We start from the raw sequence: 17,890 nt of genomic DNA, 5'->3' as shown, positions 1-17,890 counted from the left end.
ATATCCTCCGACATTACTTAACAGTTCCTAGGTCCTTGGTTAGGACTCGAGCTGTTAGGCTACCAACCAGCCCCAAAGGCTGTGACTCTCACCAAAGATTAACCACATAATAACAACAACAACAATAACAACATATAACCTGGAGGAAAAAAACAATAATGGGCATTATGGAAGAACTAAAATAATGTGCAATAGCAACAGCAAGGAAAATTGAAAGATACGAAGGACGAATAAAACAATATCGTGAAAATGTCCAGTTTAGAAGAAACCAACACCTCTTCTACCGGTCCCTTAATGAAAATTGAATCCAAAGTAATATTCACCCATGTAAAGAAAAGACTTTGAACTTTTGGAAAGAACTGTGGGAAAACCAGTGGAACACAACAACACTGCCTTTTGGATCAAAGATATTCAACAACAAACAACACAAAACAAGGAAAAGAGCCAAAGTCACGACGTGACAATGTGCGGTCTCAACTGTCTGAGACCACTATTGATACTTTTATCACCACATGGTCCAAACAGACCTAAGCCATCCCGAAGAGACGGTGAACAGGGAGACAAAGCCTTGCTGGTCTCAGGGACATCGCAAATCCCTGATTGACCCAAGGGAAGCGCTCCAAGCTGGCGATAAACAGACAGCCGCATGCTGACAAAGTCGAAGACAGCTCTGGAAAGAAGGCAGATGAAAGTGAGTCCATCTGGTGAGGCTTTTTTCTTTGAGAATGATTGCCCAAAGGGATTTTTTTTTAAGATAAATTAGTCCTTTAAGCAAATAATAAAGTGGCGGAATTTATCTTTATTGGACTGCCTTGGAAAGTTTTTATTTCTTTTTTTTCATGTTAACGATGTTTTGTGGATTGAAGTGACTAACGCTTTTTGTTTCTCTTTGTAAGTGAATGAACTGGTTTTTTTCTCCTATTTTCTGCTGCCTTATCTGTTGGCTGGAACTAAAATCTTTTTTATTCTAATAATTCTTCTTACTACTTCTTATTAATCTTCATTAAAGACTTTTAAAGATTATTGTTCTCCATAAGCTTGAGATAAATAGGAGAAGAATTGAATCTGCCATTTGGAAGTTAGAACTTGGTTTTTTGCTCTTTGAAACAATGTATCATTTGCTCTCTCTGTCTCCGATTTCACTGACGCTGTAACGGAGAGCTTTGGAGCTTTGGAGCTTATCTGTGCATTTTGATAAGAAGTCAAGGGTACAGTTGTTTTTACAGGTGCCTTTTTTAAAAAACATTCTTGGCAAGGGAAAGAAATTCTTTTTTTTTCCTCCTTGCTTTTTTTTTTTTCATTTGGAAACATGTATCAATCTTCAGATGAGGGAACACTGAGTCTTAAAGATTTGTTGATTGAAATTGAAAAGTTATTGGAAAGATCTGAGAGATTTGATAAGAAGTTGGATAGACTACTATCTCCTATAATAAAGGATGATGGAGTTGGAGTCCCAAAAAATAAAGAAATGAATGAAGATGAAGAAGATAAGGATAAGATAACAGATGAATTTAATGATGGAGCAAACCTAGGTGAAAATGGAAAGAAGGGAATATGGAAAAGTGAATTTGATATGCAGGAGCTCTATTCCTTTCTTCAAGATACAGAGGGAGAAAAAAGTGATGATGATGGAACTAAGAAGAGAAACTGTTTCAGAAATACGTTTAATCAGACATGCTAATTTTAATACCAGTTCAAGGGCAACGAGGTTTTTTGAGAGAACTTTCAAGCAAAAAAGTGCAAAGAGAAGTTTATAAAAACCTTATATTTTTAAAGATTGTTTTTAAATGTTTATTCATTAAAAAGTAATACATTATGACAATAACAATGAAATAATAAGTCTAATCAGTTAAAACAACCTGGATATAAATTGCAAATTGGGGGAAATTTTTTTAAATGAATGTTAACAATAAACTTTTGTTTAGATTTTGTTATAAAGAAGTAAATTTTTCTTGGGTCTAACGAGAGGAGAGGTGACATAAACAGTAAATAATACTTAGTTACCTATAATAATAATGATAATAGTAATGAAATAATGATTTTGACTAGTAAAAGCCATCTGGATATAAATTGCAAATTGGGACTTGGGAAAAAGACTTATAAATCTTATTAACAAATCCTTGTTTATTATGTATAAAAATGTAAGTCTTCTTAAGCTGGATGAGAGGTGATATACATAATAAATAATTCTTAATTAGTTACAATAATAACCAAAGAAATGTTAATGGATAATGTTTAATGATATTTATATGTGTTGGCATTGGTAAAAGCAATCGTATAAAAGCTTTAAATGGTGAATTGGGGGGGGGAATGCTTTGATATTTTATTAATTGATTTTTTCTTTTGAATATGTTATAAGATGTAATGTTACAGGAGGTTTGTTGAGATTGCCAATGAATGCCACTAGGTGGTTGTGTTTTTGAATGCAAATGATATCAGATAAAAGCACATTTAAATAATTTTAGCTAAATGAGAATGGTGATGTATTGACAGTAAAATACATGAAGATTTTTGATGTAAAATATATTATTCAATGGGAAGGAAATATATGTAACAATTATGATAGAAACACACGAAAACTGTTTGTAACCAATTGACATGCTTTCAACAGGATGTAATGAAGGATGATTCTTTTTTGTGTTTTTGTTTATTTAAAACAATAAAAAATTTAAAAAACACACAAAACAAGATGGAAAATATTGTAATAAAAAACTGACATGGTGGCAAAACAAGCAAAGAAGATCAAGAACTGGAGTGCACCTGGCCTGGATGAACTGCATGGATACTGGCTAAAACACCTGACAAGACTCCATCATCGCATGACAACTCAATTTGATCAAATGCTTCAAAATGCAACAAGTGAAGAATGATTAACAGCTGGCCGAACATACTTGATAATGAAAGATCCAGCAAAAGGCACAGAACCAAGCAACTATCACCCAATTACTTGTCTGCCAACAACGTTCAAACTTGTAACAAGGATACTGGCAAATTCAATATTCAACCATCTGATGGAAAAGTTTGTATCCAGTAGAACAAAAAGGAAATTATAAAAAATCAAGAGGAACAAAAGATCAGCTGTTCATAGACAAAATTGTACTAAAAAATGCAAAACGAAGAAAAACAAATTTAAATATAGCGTAGATTGATTACAAGAAGGCATTCGACTCATTACCCCACAGCTGGATTAACACCTGTATGGAAAACTTTGGAATCAGCAAAAATATCTGGACATTTTTGAAAGCAAATATGCAAAAATGGAAAACAGTTCTAACAACAAATGGGGAAAACATTGGTGAAGTCAACATCAGACGAGGAATCTTCCAAGGGGATTCACTTTCACCACTTCTGTTCAACATTGCATTAATTCCACTAATAATCCTACAAAACACAAAACTGGGATACCAAATCTCAAGCTAACATGGCAAGATAAACCATCTACTATACATGGATGACTTAAAAATGTATGCAAAAAGCCCCACTGAACTTAAATCAATACTCAACACAGTTCAACTGTTCAGCAGTGACATCAAAATGAACTTTGGGCTTGAAAAATGTGCTATATTATCCATGCGGTGAGGAAAAATGGAAAAAACAGAAGGAATAGAACTGGGAAATGGAAATATAGTGAAAGCATTAGCAAAGGATGATGGTTACAAGTACCTAGGCATATTGGAAGCAGATAACATTTTGAATGGAAAAGTCAGAGTCAATGCAAAAAGAATACATCAGGAGGGTCCGCAAAATATTAAAATCAAAGCTTAATGCTAGAAACATAATTAAAGCCACTAATCCATCAGCAGTTCCAGTGATACGCTACTCAGCTTGAATCATCAATTGGACTCTGGCTGAACTGGAAAACTTGGACCAGAAAACACACAAACTTTTGAATAAGTACCACGCTTTACATCCACGAAGTGACATCGACAGGTTGTACCTGCCAAGAAAAATAGGGGGCAGGAGGCTATTGCAAATCCATCAAACTGTAGAAGAAGAAAAATGAAGTTTGAATGATTATGTGAACCAAAGTACAGAAAAATTGCTGCAGGCTGTGATAACAGAACAGCATAAAAACAACAGAAACAAAGGCAGAATATAAGGAAAAACAGCTGGATGACAGATTAAATAGATGGAAAACCAAAGCTTTGCACGGACAGCACTTGAAAAACAAGGAAAAACAAGGAAAATGTGATGACAACTTGACATGGACATGGCTTAAGATGGGAACTATCAAGAAAGAAATGGAAGGTTTAATACTGGCTGCTCAAGAACAAGCACAACAAAATAATGCCATGAAAGTGAAATACAAAAATCCATTGACAACCCAAAATGCCAACTTTGCAATAACAAATTCGAAACTGTTTCACATTTAATATATGAATGCAGCAAAATCGCACAAACTGATTTCAAAGCTAGACATGACCGAGTTGCTAAATTAATCCACTGGTCATTATGTGAAAATATGATTTACCTGTACCCAGAAAGTCATGGGAACATAAAGTGGACAAAGTTATTGAAAATGAGAAGGCGAAGTTCTTGTGGGACTTTCGAATACAAACGGATCATCATTCGGAGCACAACATGCCAGATATTACAGTTGTAGAGGGCCGAAGTGTATAGTTTATTGATATTGCTGTTCCTGGAGATGCCAGAGTCAGAATAAAAAAGAACTAGTAAAATAACCTGGCCATCAAAACTACATGTCTATGTATGAAGCATGTAACAGTGATACCCATTGTCATCGGGGCACTTGGCATCATGTCCAAGAATTTTACAAGATACATCAACAAATTGTCCCTTCGGGGAGAGGGGGCGGTCTAGAAATCAAATCAAATAAAATAAAATAAATAAAATTGCAGCTTCCAGCAATAACAGCAGCGGAACTGCAAAAAAAAGCGCTACTCAGAACATCTTATATTTTAAGAAGGTATTTGGTTGATACCTAGGATGCTGGCAGCAAACCGTATCAACCATTAGCACCAGTCACTGGTATTTGTAATGCATTCTTGAATGTTCAGTTGGCCGAGTTTCATGTTTAATGAATAAAGTATATAATAATTATTATTATTTATTGTCAGTGCACAACATATGTACAATGAGATTGATTAAGCTCCCTCAGTGCACCCCCCAACACAATAAAACACATAGTGAAGACAAAATAAAAAAATAAAAAATATCCCTAGCCCAATAAATCATATTAACAATCACCCAGTCCCATTACATCAGTGTGAACATGTTACATGTTGCGCCGGCCCTGCAAGTCCATCATACTACTTAGTTATGATGTTACAAATATGAATAATAATTTATGAAATAAGTTATGAAGTTATAAATAACTTGGATCAAGACTGGTTGCCATGGTGGCCAGGAACTCCCAAGCCATCTCTTCCAAAGAAGGAAGATTAACATTGCCCCAGGACCATAAACCTGGGGAACTCTACGGCCAACTAACACCCCTCAGATGGGGAGCTTGTTAGGCAGCAAGAAAATTGGTGTATTAGCAATAATCCTCTTTGAGCCCACCTTTACAAATAGGGCCTCACAACTGGTGCCTCTGGAAGCCACCAGTGTTTTAATAATAGCTATATCCCCTGGGAAGGTGCCACTTGTAAAACTTAATCAGGCATATCTTCAAGAGCAGACATCCCTACCCTCATAGTCAGCCAGATTTTATCAACGTGAACACAGTCAATCTTTTTATTCATAGATAAGAGAGACCTGATTGCAGACTAACAACTCATTCAAGAGCAATAGTTAGAAACCATGGCCACTAAAATTTTGATAATCTTGGATCAGAGCACAAGGAACAGGGTACCAATGCAAACCAGAATGATTCCATTCCCTGAGACCAACCTGTACTCTCTCTCTCTCATTTTATTTTCCTCTGTCCATCACCCAGTGTTAACCCGACACACAATAATCTACAATACACATTTTGCATCTAAATGTTTCTCCCCTGATTTCTGAGAGGGTTAAAGCACAGGCAATTTTTCTGTAGGTGATTCCAGTGGTGAGAACTTTTCTCCTTAGGTAAATGATTTCCCTATAGTGTTTCAGAAAGCTGGTAAAGGAAATCTTTTGGGGAATGGATTTTAAAACGAGCCTTAGATTATTATCTGTATATCTACAGTATGTACATACACATACCCCCATATGTCACATATATGTGATGTAGGATGCCCCAAAAGACCTGTGTGGCCCCAGGGCAGGATGCTTATGTGATGAACAAAGTCAAATTAAAAAAGACAGAAAGCTTGAGGCTTAGTAAGTGCAGTGGCACTCAATAAACATAATTCCACTGTGACCGTTTAAAGCAAATGTACAGCAATTATCCTGCAATCAGATGGTAATTGCCTATTGCATCTGTCTTGCCTGGTGGGTCTCATTTGACAAGAGTCTATCAAAATATACAACTATGTTTTGTGTGGCTTTTCTCATTTCTCCATCTCTATAATGCATGCCTCCATTTCTTAATTAAAAAGTCACACTCAGAGGCAGTCATTCAACTACGACTGAAGTCTTTCACTGATTATTCCATCCATTGTACATTGACCAATGACCTCAGTCCATTGAAAAAGCAACCAAATAGATAAAATGTACTCATTAGGAGATGAAAACAAAATAATGTAATAGAGAGTTTGTGTATATTTCCAAAGCTGCTATTGATTGCCAGAGTGAAAGAAGAGATGCATTTTCATCATCCTGGATTCTCAAATTGCCCAACTTCATGCTACCTCTTCATGAAAAGCAGACAGGGTAACATGGGCAGGGACAAATCACAGTAATACCACAAATAAAGAAAGAAAAAGAATGAAACTCCAGGAAGATAATTTTGTTATCTAAGAAGCAACAGGTCCTATTATTATTTTTTTATATTTATCTTTTTTATCTTATAGCTCAGAGAATAAACCGGTCTAAATAAACATTCTACAGATTACATTCTGTAATCTCATCCTTAAAACTCACATGATTTCAGTATCCTGATGCTAAGGATCATGAGATTTCTGGTGAAAATATCAAAACGTCACTACATTTTAGCTATTTTTAAGAAAAATTGAGATTCTATACATCCAGACACAGATACAAAATCTGTCAAAACCAAGCTGGTCTAGAACAAGTATGAACCACAGGTCTCACTGATTGATTCCTTGGACTCCAAGTGAACGTACAGACAGTTTTTTTCTTTAAAAAATTATTAAGGTGAAATAAAAATATAATAAATAGTTTTTTCTCCCTAACAATCTCTCTAACCTGGTCTTTCAGATCTTCTGCTGGTGTACTCATCACCACTGTAACTGAGTCCATCCCTTTTATTCCTGGTCATCCTCTTCTTTATCTTTCCACCTTTCCCAATATCAGAGCCTTCTCCAGAGACTGGATTTTTGCATAAAGGTAAAGGTTCCCCTTGCACATATGTGCTAATCATTCCCAATGCTGGATCTTTGCATAATGTGTCCTAAATAGGATAAGTTGGGCCTGGTCATTTATGCTTCAAGTCAGAAATTTGGGTTGATTTATTCAATAAGCCACTTGTTTGTTTTCTTGGCTGGCTATGGTATCCTCAGGAGAGAATCTCTTCTTAAAAACCTCTAGTGTTGGAGCACCTTGGAGGCAAGTCGTTCCACTGATTTATATTCTTCTAACTGTCAGGAAATGTCTCCTTAGTTCTAAGTTGCTTCGCTCCTTGATTAGTTTCCACCCATTGCTTCTTGTCCCACCTTCAGGTGCTTTGAATAATAGGTTGGCTCCTTCTTCTTTGTGGCAGCCCCTGAGATATTGGAACACTGTATCATGTCACCTCATAGAGAACATCTATATGTTCCCTCTAACATTTGTACTTTCTCATTACATCATAAATCATTTACATGGGCCACATCCAGGATACAAAATGTAAACCATGGTTATAAGTTAGGCTTTATCACCCACTGATCAGGTCTTGCTTTGCCAAGTAATGGAGCTTAAAATCAACTGACTACCGATCCTGCTACTGGTTCGGGTGAACTATTTTTTCCGATGATCAGCTGTGATGCAAGATTTATATTAGCTAGAAAGTAGGATTTCCTGCTTATTAGCTAATCTAAATCACGTGGCACAGTGGATCCCCCCCCTTACCTTTTCAGCCTTGCTTGATAGCAGGCTCCACCCACACACTCGGACCTCATCACATCTGTTTTTGATGCTCTGTGCATGCCCAGAAGGTCCTGCACATGCACGGAGGTGAAGCCAGCGTGCACGAGAGCTCACATTGCTACTGAACTGGTAGCAAAGGTAAATGGATTTCACCCCTGCTTTGCTCCTTCCCTGTTGCTTCATTAGGCCAAGAGCAGAAAGACAAATTTTAAAAAGCTAAGATTTAGATCGCTTGCTACTCAACAGTGCAGAAAAAAAAGAAACCAAAAATCAACCACAAAGAGTTCAAACAATTCCTGACCACTCATTTTCTACTTCACTGAGCTGGAGAGGAGCAAATGCCCTCTTGCTAATTAGTAACCAGTGAATAAAACTTGACATTCTGCACCTGAGTTAGGCTTTGCCTCTGGGGAAAATCTTTCTCCACTGTGAATCTATCAGCTCTGCAATATTTTTCTTTTGACTGTGAAGGTCCTAAACTGAAATACTCTATGGGGCAATACTTCATTGGACGGAATCAAAATTCAGAATGATTGTCTTGTCCTTTTCCTCTCCTTGGAACACAAGAAAATTAAAAAATAAAAAAACATTTATGGGATATCCAACCCCACTTCCAGTCTTCTGACTGTAGGTGATATTGAGATGTCTCTAGAGATTCTCAGGGATCCAGGTCATGGTTGTCCCAAAGGTACTTTTTCAAGGTGGAATTGGACTTTGTTTTTCACTGAAGATTTTTCACTTCTCATCCAAGAAGCTTCTTCAGCTCTGACAGGATAGTGCGGAATGGAAGGATTTATAGTCCTTGCAGACAGCTGGACATTTGCATCCTTTTAGAGAATCATTGAGGCCACTTGGAGGTTTATCTGTGTCCTCAGTACAGGTGGATGTGGTGCCTTCTTGGAACTTCTGAAAGGACTGTGTCATAGACTAGAGATAGATGTCGTATCCCTCCACCTCTGTTGAGAGAGGACTGTTCAATTGTGAACCCTCTTTTAAAGCAGCGGTCTTCTCCAGGGCTGGGCTTCAAAAATTTCAGCAATGGATTCTCCGCCTGGTTTCTGGGTGGGCATGGCCATGGTGGCCAGTTTTCCCTTTCCCTGAATCTCCGTGAGGGCCCTGCACCGGAATGGGGTGTGTAGGGCCAGCCAGGGGTGGGATTGAGAGGTTCTCCAAACCGGCCATCATGTTAGCTATAGGTTCTCCCGAATCCGGGTGAACCCATAGCAGCCCATCCCTGGTCCTCTCAATCCAAAATATGGACTTTGCTATCTTCAAAAGAGTGGCCTTTGTCTTTTAAATGCAAGTGGACTGCTGAATCTTGTGCTGATGGGTTTGTTGTGCCATGGATTTATGAACTTGTTGTTTGGGGGGAAAAGAAAACCAAACAAAGAATCTCCATAGAGACTACCATTCTCCACCATTCAGTCAGAACCGAAGAAGCTTCTTGGATGAGAAGTGAAACATCTTTAAGCAAAACCAAAGAAATTCCAGTAGCCTTTTAAAAAAGCACCTTTGAGATAATGCTTTGGTTGGGTCTCCAGCACTCCCTTTTCCTCTTTCCTCAAGAAAAAAAATATCCTGGCAGTGAGATTGTGATTACTTTGTGGTCACCCAGTGAACTTCCAAGATTGAAATGGATGCGAACTTGGGACTCCTCAGCTGTAGTCTAAAATTACTATTATAGTAATCCTTGATTTATGATCACCATTGAGCCCCAAATTTCCATTGCTAAACAAGACCATTTTAAGTGAGTTTTGCCCCATTTTACGACCTTTCTTGCCACAATCATTAAGCGAATCACTGCTGTTGTTAAATTAGCAACACAATGGTTAACTAAATCTGGCTTTAATTCAGTTTTGAGGATTCAAAGTTACCATTTTGGGATGGTTTGGATCCATGGAGCCAATAATGTCTCCAATACTTTTTCAGCCTTTTGTCAGATCTCTACAAATTAACTACAGTTTAGTTTAGTTAACCCGATGCATATTTAGGACAGCTTGGGAATTATAATTTAAAATATCTGGCAGTCCTTATGCTGGAGAAGATAGGGTTTTTTTATGGGAAGCAACAGCAGCTCCTCAGGGCATTTCCCTGGGTATGTGGATGTGTGTGTGGGTTAATTCTAATAAAAGTTTTATTGGTTGTTCTAATTATAATCAAAAGAATCAGCACATTCAAAGCAGTAGACTCTTATGTTTCTGGCATATCCCTTGGAGTTCATAATTAATTCCAAAAAGGGTTTGCTGTAGTCTTGGAGCCTGATTAAACCAATCTAAGGCCAAACAATTTGTAAATGAATCCTTATGGATTATGATGTAATTATCTGCCTGTCAGCTTAACCAGACCAACTGATCATCTGTCTATGTAGTCATGCATCAATGCATTCATGTATTGATCTATTAATCTATTGATCCTCCCTCTAAATTTTAGGTTGCATGCTAATTGCTGGCTATGCCCCTCACTGATTACCAAACAGCATTTAAATTATTTGTATGCCTAACCTTTAAAGAAGCAACTCCAAAGGGCAGCTAGGTGTCCTTTCCGAAGAGATATCCTTGAGTCTTTCAGACTATTGGTTTTTTCTTAGTAGAGTAAGGCCACACTTGGAATACTGCATTCAGTTTTGGTCACCACGATGTAGAAAAGGTGTGGAGACTCTAGAAAGAGTACAGAGAAGAGCAACAAAGATGATTAGGGGACTGGAGACTAAAACATATGAAGAATGGTTGCAGGAACTGGGTATGTCTAGTTTAATAGAAAAAAGGACTAGGGGAGACATGATAGCAATGTTCCAATATCTCAGGTGTTGCCACAAAGAAGAGGGAGTCAAACTATTTTCCAAGGCACCTGAGGGTAGAACAAGAAGCAATGGGTGGAAACTAATCAAGGAGAGAAGCAAATGAGAACTGAGGGGAAACTTCCTGACAGTTAGAACAATTAATCTGTGGAACAGCTTGCCTTCAGAAGTTGTGAATGCCCCAACACTGGAAGTCTTTAAGAAGATGTTGGATAGCCATTTGTCTGGAACGGTATAGGGTTTCCTGCCTAGGCAGGGGGTTGGACTAGAAGACCTTCCAACTCTGCTATTGTATTGTATTGTATTGTATTGTATTGTATTGTATTGTATTGTATTGTATTGTATTGTATTGTATTGTATTGTATTGTATTGTATTGTATTGAGTATATATTACTAGTACTTTTATTTATTTCCAAGATTTGTACACCATTTATTTCTGGGTAGCAATTAATTTTAAAATGTAAAGATTTTTCTTAATCAAATGGTTCAATTACCTGTTTCTATTCAGATGGTCATTGAGGTGGTCACTAATTAAACAAGATAGGGATGTGGTGGCTCAGTGGCTAAGAAGCTGAGCTTGTCGATCAAAAGGTTGGCTGTTTGGCAGTTTGAATCCTTAGCGCCATGTAATGGAGTGAGCTCCCGTTACTTGTCCCAGCTTCTGCCAACCTAGCAGTTCGAAAGCACGTAAAAATGCAAGTAGAAAAAATAGGAGCCACCTTTGGTGGGAAGTTAACAGTGCTCCATGCGCCTTCGGAGTTTAGTCATGCCAGTCACATGACCATGGAGTCGTCTTCAGACAGTGCTGGCTCTTTGGCCTTGAAATGGAGATGAGCACTGTCCCCTAGAGTCAGGAATGACTAGCACATATGTACAAGGGGAATCTTTACCTTTTCCTAATTAAAACAAAACTGTACACTGTTTTGTAACACTAATTACCTGCTATCATGTCGGTCTTAACTTTTAGGGACCACACAGGCAGATTTCCTTCATCATAATCTGTCCCTAACCTGGTCCTTAAGGGTTTCCAAGAGTGTAGTCATCAAGTGTCAGGCACAAGCAACCAGACCCACGTGTCTATAGTTTAAGTGTATTATTTTATTATATTCTATTATAGAAGAATCTTCCCAGACTGCCAGCTTTCACCCGATAGTTAAGATCCTATGGAGCTCAAGGCTGGGGGTAGAGTAGGGTGGGGAGCTCAGTTCTGGATCTCTTGTAGCTGCACAAGGACTCATCTAATTTTGTGCTTGAAGCCTGCCCAGTGCCTGGCTGGGTGTTTCCCATCATCACCATTGTAACTTAGTCTGTGTACCTTGCTGCTGGTCTTCCTTTTTTGTCTATTCTTGCATCTTTGAAGGCAACACAGTCTTCTCCAGAGAACTTGGTCTTTGGATAATATGTCTGTGGTAGGACAATTTGCATGTTGCTAATTTGTGCATTGAGTGAAAACCCTTGTTTGTTTGATGATCCAGTTGTTTATTTCCTTAGTAATTTATAATATTCCCAGGAGTCTTCTCCAACAGCAAAGTTCAAAAGTGCCAATAATCTTGCTAACCTATTACGTCAAAGAGTAGGAAGTTGCATGAAGACAATGAAATCCTCTGGAATTACCCTATTTCTAAGAACTTTTCTTAGAATCAATTGACACAATCAAAGGCCTTTGAATAATTAAGAAAGCACATATTGATTTAGGGTTTTTTTTTTTTTTGAATTCTTAGGGTTTCTCAATTGCCCAGCATTTAATCAGCAATCATGTCTCATGTTCCTTGGCCCTTTCTAAAATCAGCATGAACATCTGCCATCTTTTTCTCCATGTAGGACTATGATCTGCATTGCATTAGATTAGTCTAAGCATTATTTTGCTAAATGTCTATGGAGGTTTTCGGTCATCAAGGTCAAGCTTATTCCAAAGGTGTTTTTTCAAGAGACAACTGAACTTTGTTTTTTTCCTGAAGATGTTTCACTTCTCATCCAAGAAACCAGAAATGAAGATGTTTCTTGGATAAGAAGTGAAATGTCTTTAAAAAAAAAAACAAAGAAAGTTCATTTGCCTCTTGAAAAAGCACCTTTGGGACATTATTTTACTAACATGTAAAATTAAAGATATTGTTTGATAATTTGCAGTCATTTTGCATATCTTATTTGGGTATTTGAATGTAGATTGACCTCTTCCAAGCGGTTGGCCACTATGTTGTTTTCAGGATTTGCTGTCATAGCTTGGTTAGAACTTCTACTGATTTTTCTTGCATTTCTTGCCATATTTCTATGGGTAATCCATCAGTTTCTATAAGCGTCCAACTTAGTAAAAGCTGGAGTGCTGATCTAACTTCATCTTTTAGTACTAGTGATTCTTTTAAGTAGGGAATGTCTTCTACGATGCCAATGTTGGCATCTCTGCTGTATAGTATTTCAGTAAACCCTCTCCAGCTATATTTGATATTTTTTAATCAATGATTTAGGTGTCCTTTAGCATACCAGTTCAAGGTTGAACTATTCTGACACTCTTTTGGAAGACTTTCCATGTATTCCTACACCGCAGGGTTCTTGGACTCGTTCACAGCACCGTTGGCCTCACAGGGAAGTCGCTGCCGCCTCCCGGAAGTTGGGAAACTCCCGTGGCACCTGGAGGATGGTCAGGAGCAGCTGCCCCGAGGGCCCGAGGGGTTGAACGGCCCTCAGCAAAATATTGCCTCAGCCTAAAAGTCCCATCTGGGGTGCCATCAGCTGTTGTAGAAAAGAAGGGACTAGGCCAAGCTCTTCAATGCAGGAAAGGTTTTATTATGCATAGGTTCAAACAGCCATAACATAGCAAATCGTTTGAACCCCGAAGGGTTTACAAAAACATACTCTTATACTCCAAATTACGTATACATTATCTGGGTGTTACATTTGACATATATGGTCCTAAGAGGAACTGAAAAACGCCTAGTCCAGACATTTGGTTGAAGATAAGACAAGAAAAGGGAGTTACACGCATCTCATGGATTGTGCAGACATTATCATATTTTATCCATGGCATTTGGGGTAGAAAGCAGAAGTGAACAACAGGATGCATCCGTCTGGGTCAGTTTGCACTGCTATAGATAAAAATACCATATGTCATCTCAGCAACTCCTTCCTGGCAGAAGGAGGAACTTTAGCCTTGACCAAAGTCCAGGGCCTCTAATATCAAACTTTTTAGCCTGAACCAAAGTTTTAGCCAGCTCAATATCTTTTCCTATTTTCCATGTCTTTACAGATATTGTAATAGTACTGGTTCTTGCTTCTTCTCACAGTTCTCTGAAATTGTTGTTAAGTTCCTTCCTGAGACTATTGCCTTTCTTTGGCTTTTCTTCTCTTCTTGGCAATTTTATGCTTTTTAAAAATGATATCCAGTTTGCTTTCTTTACATTTGGCAATCTCTTTTCATAGTCATACTTAACAAATTATTTAAGTCATGCCACAGTTCCTCTGATTCTGTATCAATAGCTTCAGTACTTTAGCATGATTTCTGATGTTTTCCTTGTAAATGTTGGGTATGTGCTCTAGGTCACATTGTGGAAACCTGAATTATCCTCCTCCTCCTAGAACTGCAAACTATTGAACTGCAAATTGGGGCATACAAAACTTTTGCTAGACCAGTTCTTGAATACAGCTCATCTGCCTGGAACCCGCACTGCATATCAGGCATTAATACAATCAAACGAGTCCAGAGATATTTCATGAGAAGAGTCCTCCACTCCTCTGTTCAAAACAGAATACCTTATGCCACTAGGCTTGAAAATTTGGCCTTAGACAACTCAGAATTTTTCCAGCTTTGATCCAACCTAAGTGTAGTACATAAAATTATCTGCTACCTGTCAATGAATACTTCAGCTTCAACCACAACAAAACAGGAGCACACAATAGATACAAACTTATGGTAAACCACTCCAGACTTGATTGCAGAAAACACGACTTCAGCAACAGAGTGGTCAATGCCTGAAATGCACTAACTGACATTGTGGTTTCTTTCCCAAACCCCCAAAACTTTAACCTTAGACTGTCTACTGTCAACCTCACCCCCTTCCTAAGAGATCTTTAAGGGACGTGCATAAGCGCACCAGCGTGCCTACTATCCCTGTCCTAATGTTCCCTTGCATTCGTATTCATTTCATGTATTCATAAGCATGTTTATACTTATATCTGTTATCTAATTCATGCTTGATGAAATAAAATAAAGAAAAAGAAATAAAATGAAAAATAACTTACACATGAACAGCTTGTGATTTATTCCACAGTTAGCACCTGGCCATGTCTTTAACTGAGTTCCTCCACCTCCTTTTAGCAACAATCTGGCCAATCTGGTATTCCATCGGGTGTTATCCATATATTCAGACCCCCATGTTGTTTCAAAACAGTGTTAGTAATGAGGACATCAATGAATTGGTTCACTTCAATTTCCCAAGCCATGCAATCCAGCTACTAAATGTTTTTCTCCTTAATAATTCTACCTTTGGTATTCCAGTCACTAATCACAAGCAGCACATCTTGTTTGCATGACCCATTGATTCTAAATTGAACTTGACCACACAATTTATCAGTGTTAGGTATGGTCTTGAGAGGACTGTTTAGTACTAATATTTCAATTGTGAGATATATTTTTGAAAGAGGCCTATTTTGCATATTTGTTTATTCTTCAGCCAAGCTGGGTTAGTTGTTTGGGAATTACAACATAAAAACAAGAAAACTATGGACTGCAAAATATTTTATGTATTCTACTATCCACATATGTTCCTAGTAATGAGATTATGTTCACTATCCTCTCACAGCTGTTGCTTTCTGTTATACCTATTTGGTAAATAAAAATCCATGTCTCTCTTTTTGGAGTCCACCTGAATTAGTTAGGCGTAATGAAAGGAGATCTGGAAAAAAAGGCAACCAATTAGATTTAATTAAATGCTGATATCATTGGTGCCTGATACAAAACATCATTGAACAGCTTGCCACCAGAAGTCTTTAAGAAGATGTTGGATAGCCATTTGTCTGAAACGGTATAGGGTTACCTGCCTAGGCAGAGGGTTGGACTAGAAGACCTCCAAGGTCCCTTCCAACTCTGCTATTGTATTTGTATTTCTATTATCAAAATGACAAGCAAAAAATGATGTCATTACATATATAATATGATTGTGTAATTTAGTTTGGAGGATTGATGAAAATTACATACCTGTTTGATATTATGATATTTATGTTATTGTTTGCTACCTTGGACACCTGTAGGTATCATCAAGTCAAATTCAGATAGATAGAAGATAGAATTATTTATTGGCCAAATGTGATTGGACACACAAGAAATTTGACTCTGGTGTATATGCTCTCAGCGTAAATAAGGAGAATAAAATACATTTATCAAGAATAAAAAAATAGTGATAGTCAAGATTACTAATAAGCTATCAAATTGTATTAGGAAACAAATAAAAACAATATAAATTGAAAGATACAATCAACAGAAAACCATCCAGGCAGAAAACCATATTTTTATTTTTAATGTTGCCTTTTTATATTTGTGTTGTTTATTTATTTTTATTATTTATCAGCACAAATACAACAAACACACACACACACACACACACACACACACACACACACAGAGAGAGAGAGAGAGAGAGAGAGAGAGAGAGAGAGAGAGAGAGAGAGAATACCAACAGCAGAGAATAGTTTCATTTCAATTTAAACTGGTTTAGTTTCTGTTTCCTTTTGCACAGCACTCAGAGCAGTTAAGCAGCAGTTAAATCTAAGTTTCTATTTTCCAAACAAGCCCCATTGGCTGACCTGTTATCATGCCTTTTCATTGGCTCACCTTGTTACCATGTCTCTGCCAGTTCATGAATATTCTGACAAGTAGTTCCTTTTTTTTTTTTTTACTTTGGGAAATAGAAGCTTGTGTTATAAAAGGATTTGAAGAAGTTGCTGTTTCAACATTTAAGGTACCTTTCTGCCCATTCTCACTCTATATTTTCAGATAATTGCTTCCTGTTTTTAGCACTTCATGATGATGGGTCATAAATTCCTACATGGCCTTGCCATTATATTCAGGGGCAGGTGGATTCTGTGGCCTATAATGACCTTTGCAAGATTGGAGTACCTAGGGCACATGGTTCCTCTCTGTTCCCAGGGATTCCTTTTAAGTTACTTAGTTTTAGTTTTATCAGTTTGGTTTAAGGCACATCTAAGATTTATCGTCTTCTTTCTGAATAGAAAGTGTTATTAATGGTTCAAGCCTTTCCAACTTGCAGAGAAAAATAGCCTTGATGGATATAAACATACATGTTTCATATTCTGTTTTCCTGTATCTAACACAATTGTGTGCCCCATCAAAAAATATCTGTGGAAGGAATCAGAAGTGCATTCAGGTCAATCTTTGGAGCAAATGATTGCAAGAAAAGAGATAGAACTATCTCCTCATGCAAAGCTCAAGGTGGCAATTTATCAACGGCTCTTGAAATATTATTTCAACTTTACTGAACTTTTATTCCAACAGTATTTTCCCTATGGTTGGAACTAGGCTTCTGATAGTGACTTAACAGGAAAGGGAAGTGTTTATATCTATAAAGGAGAACTTTATTAATTTCAATACATTAGAAATATGACTACAACTGGTCCTCAAGTTGTAAACATTTGTTCAGTGATTATTCAAAGTTATAATGGTACTGAATGAAGGAATTATGGAAAAGGTAAAGGTTCCCCTCACACATATGTGCTAGTCGTTCCCGACTCTAGGGGGTGGTGCTCATCTCAAAGCCAAAAAGCCAGCGCTGTCCAAAGACATCTCCATGGTCATGTGGCCGGCATGACTAAATGCCAAAGGCGCATGGAACACTGTTACCTTCCCACCAAAGGTGGGTCCTATTTTTCTACTTGCATTTTTACATGCTTTCAAACTGCTAGGTTGGCAGAAGCTGGGAGAAGTAATGGGAGCTTGCTCCGTTATGTGGCGCCAGG

Source organism: Natrix helvetica (assembly GCF_964273705.1).
Source record: "Natrix helvetica genome assembly, chromosome: 1".
Lineage (NCBI taxonomy): Eukaryota > Metazoa > Chordata > Lepidosauria > Squamata > Natricidae > Natrix > Natrix helvetica.
Note: the sequence above shows the minus strand (reverse complement) of the source record.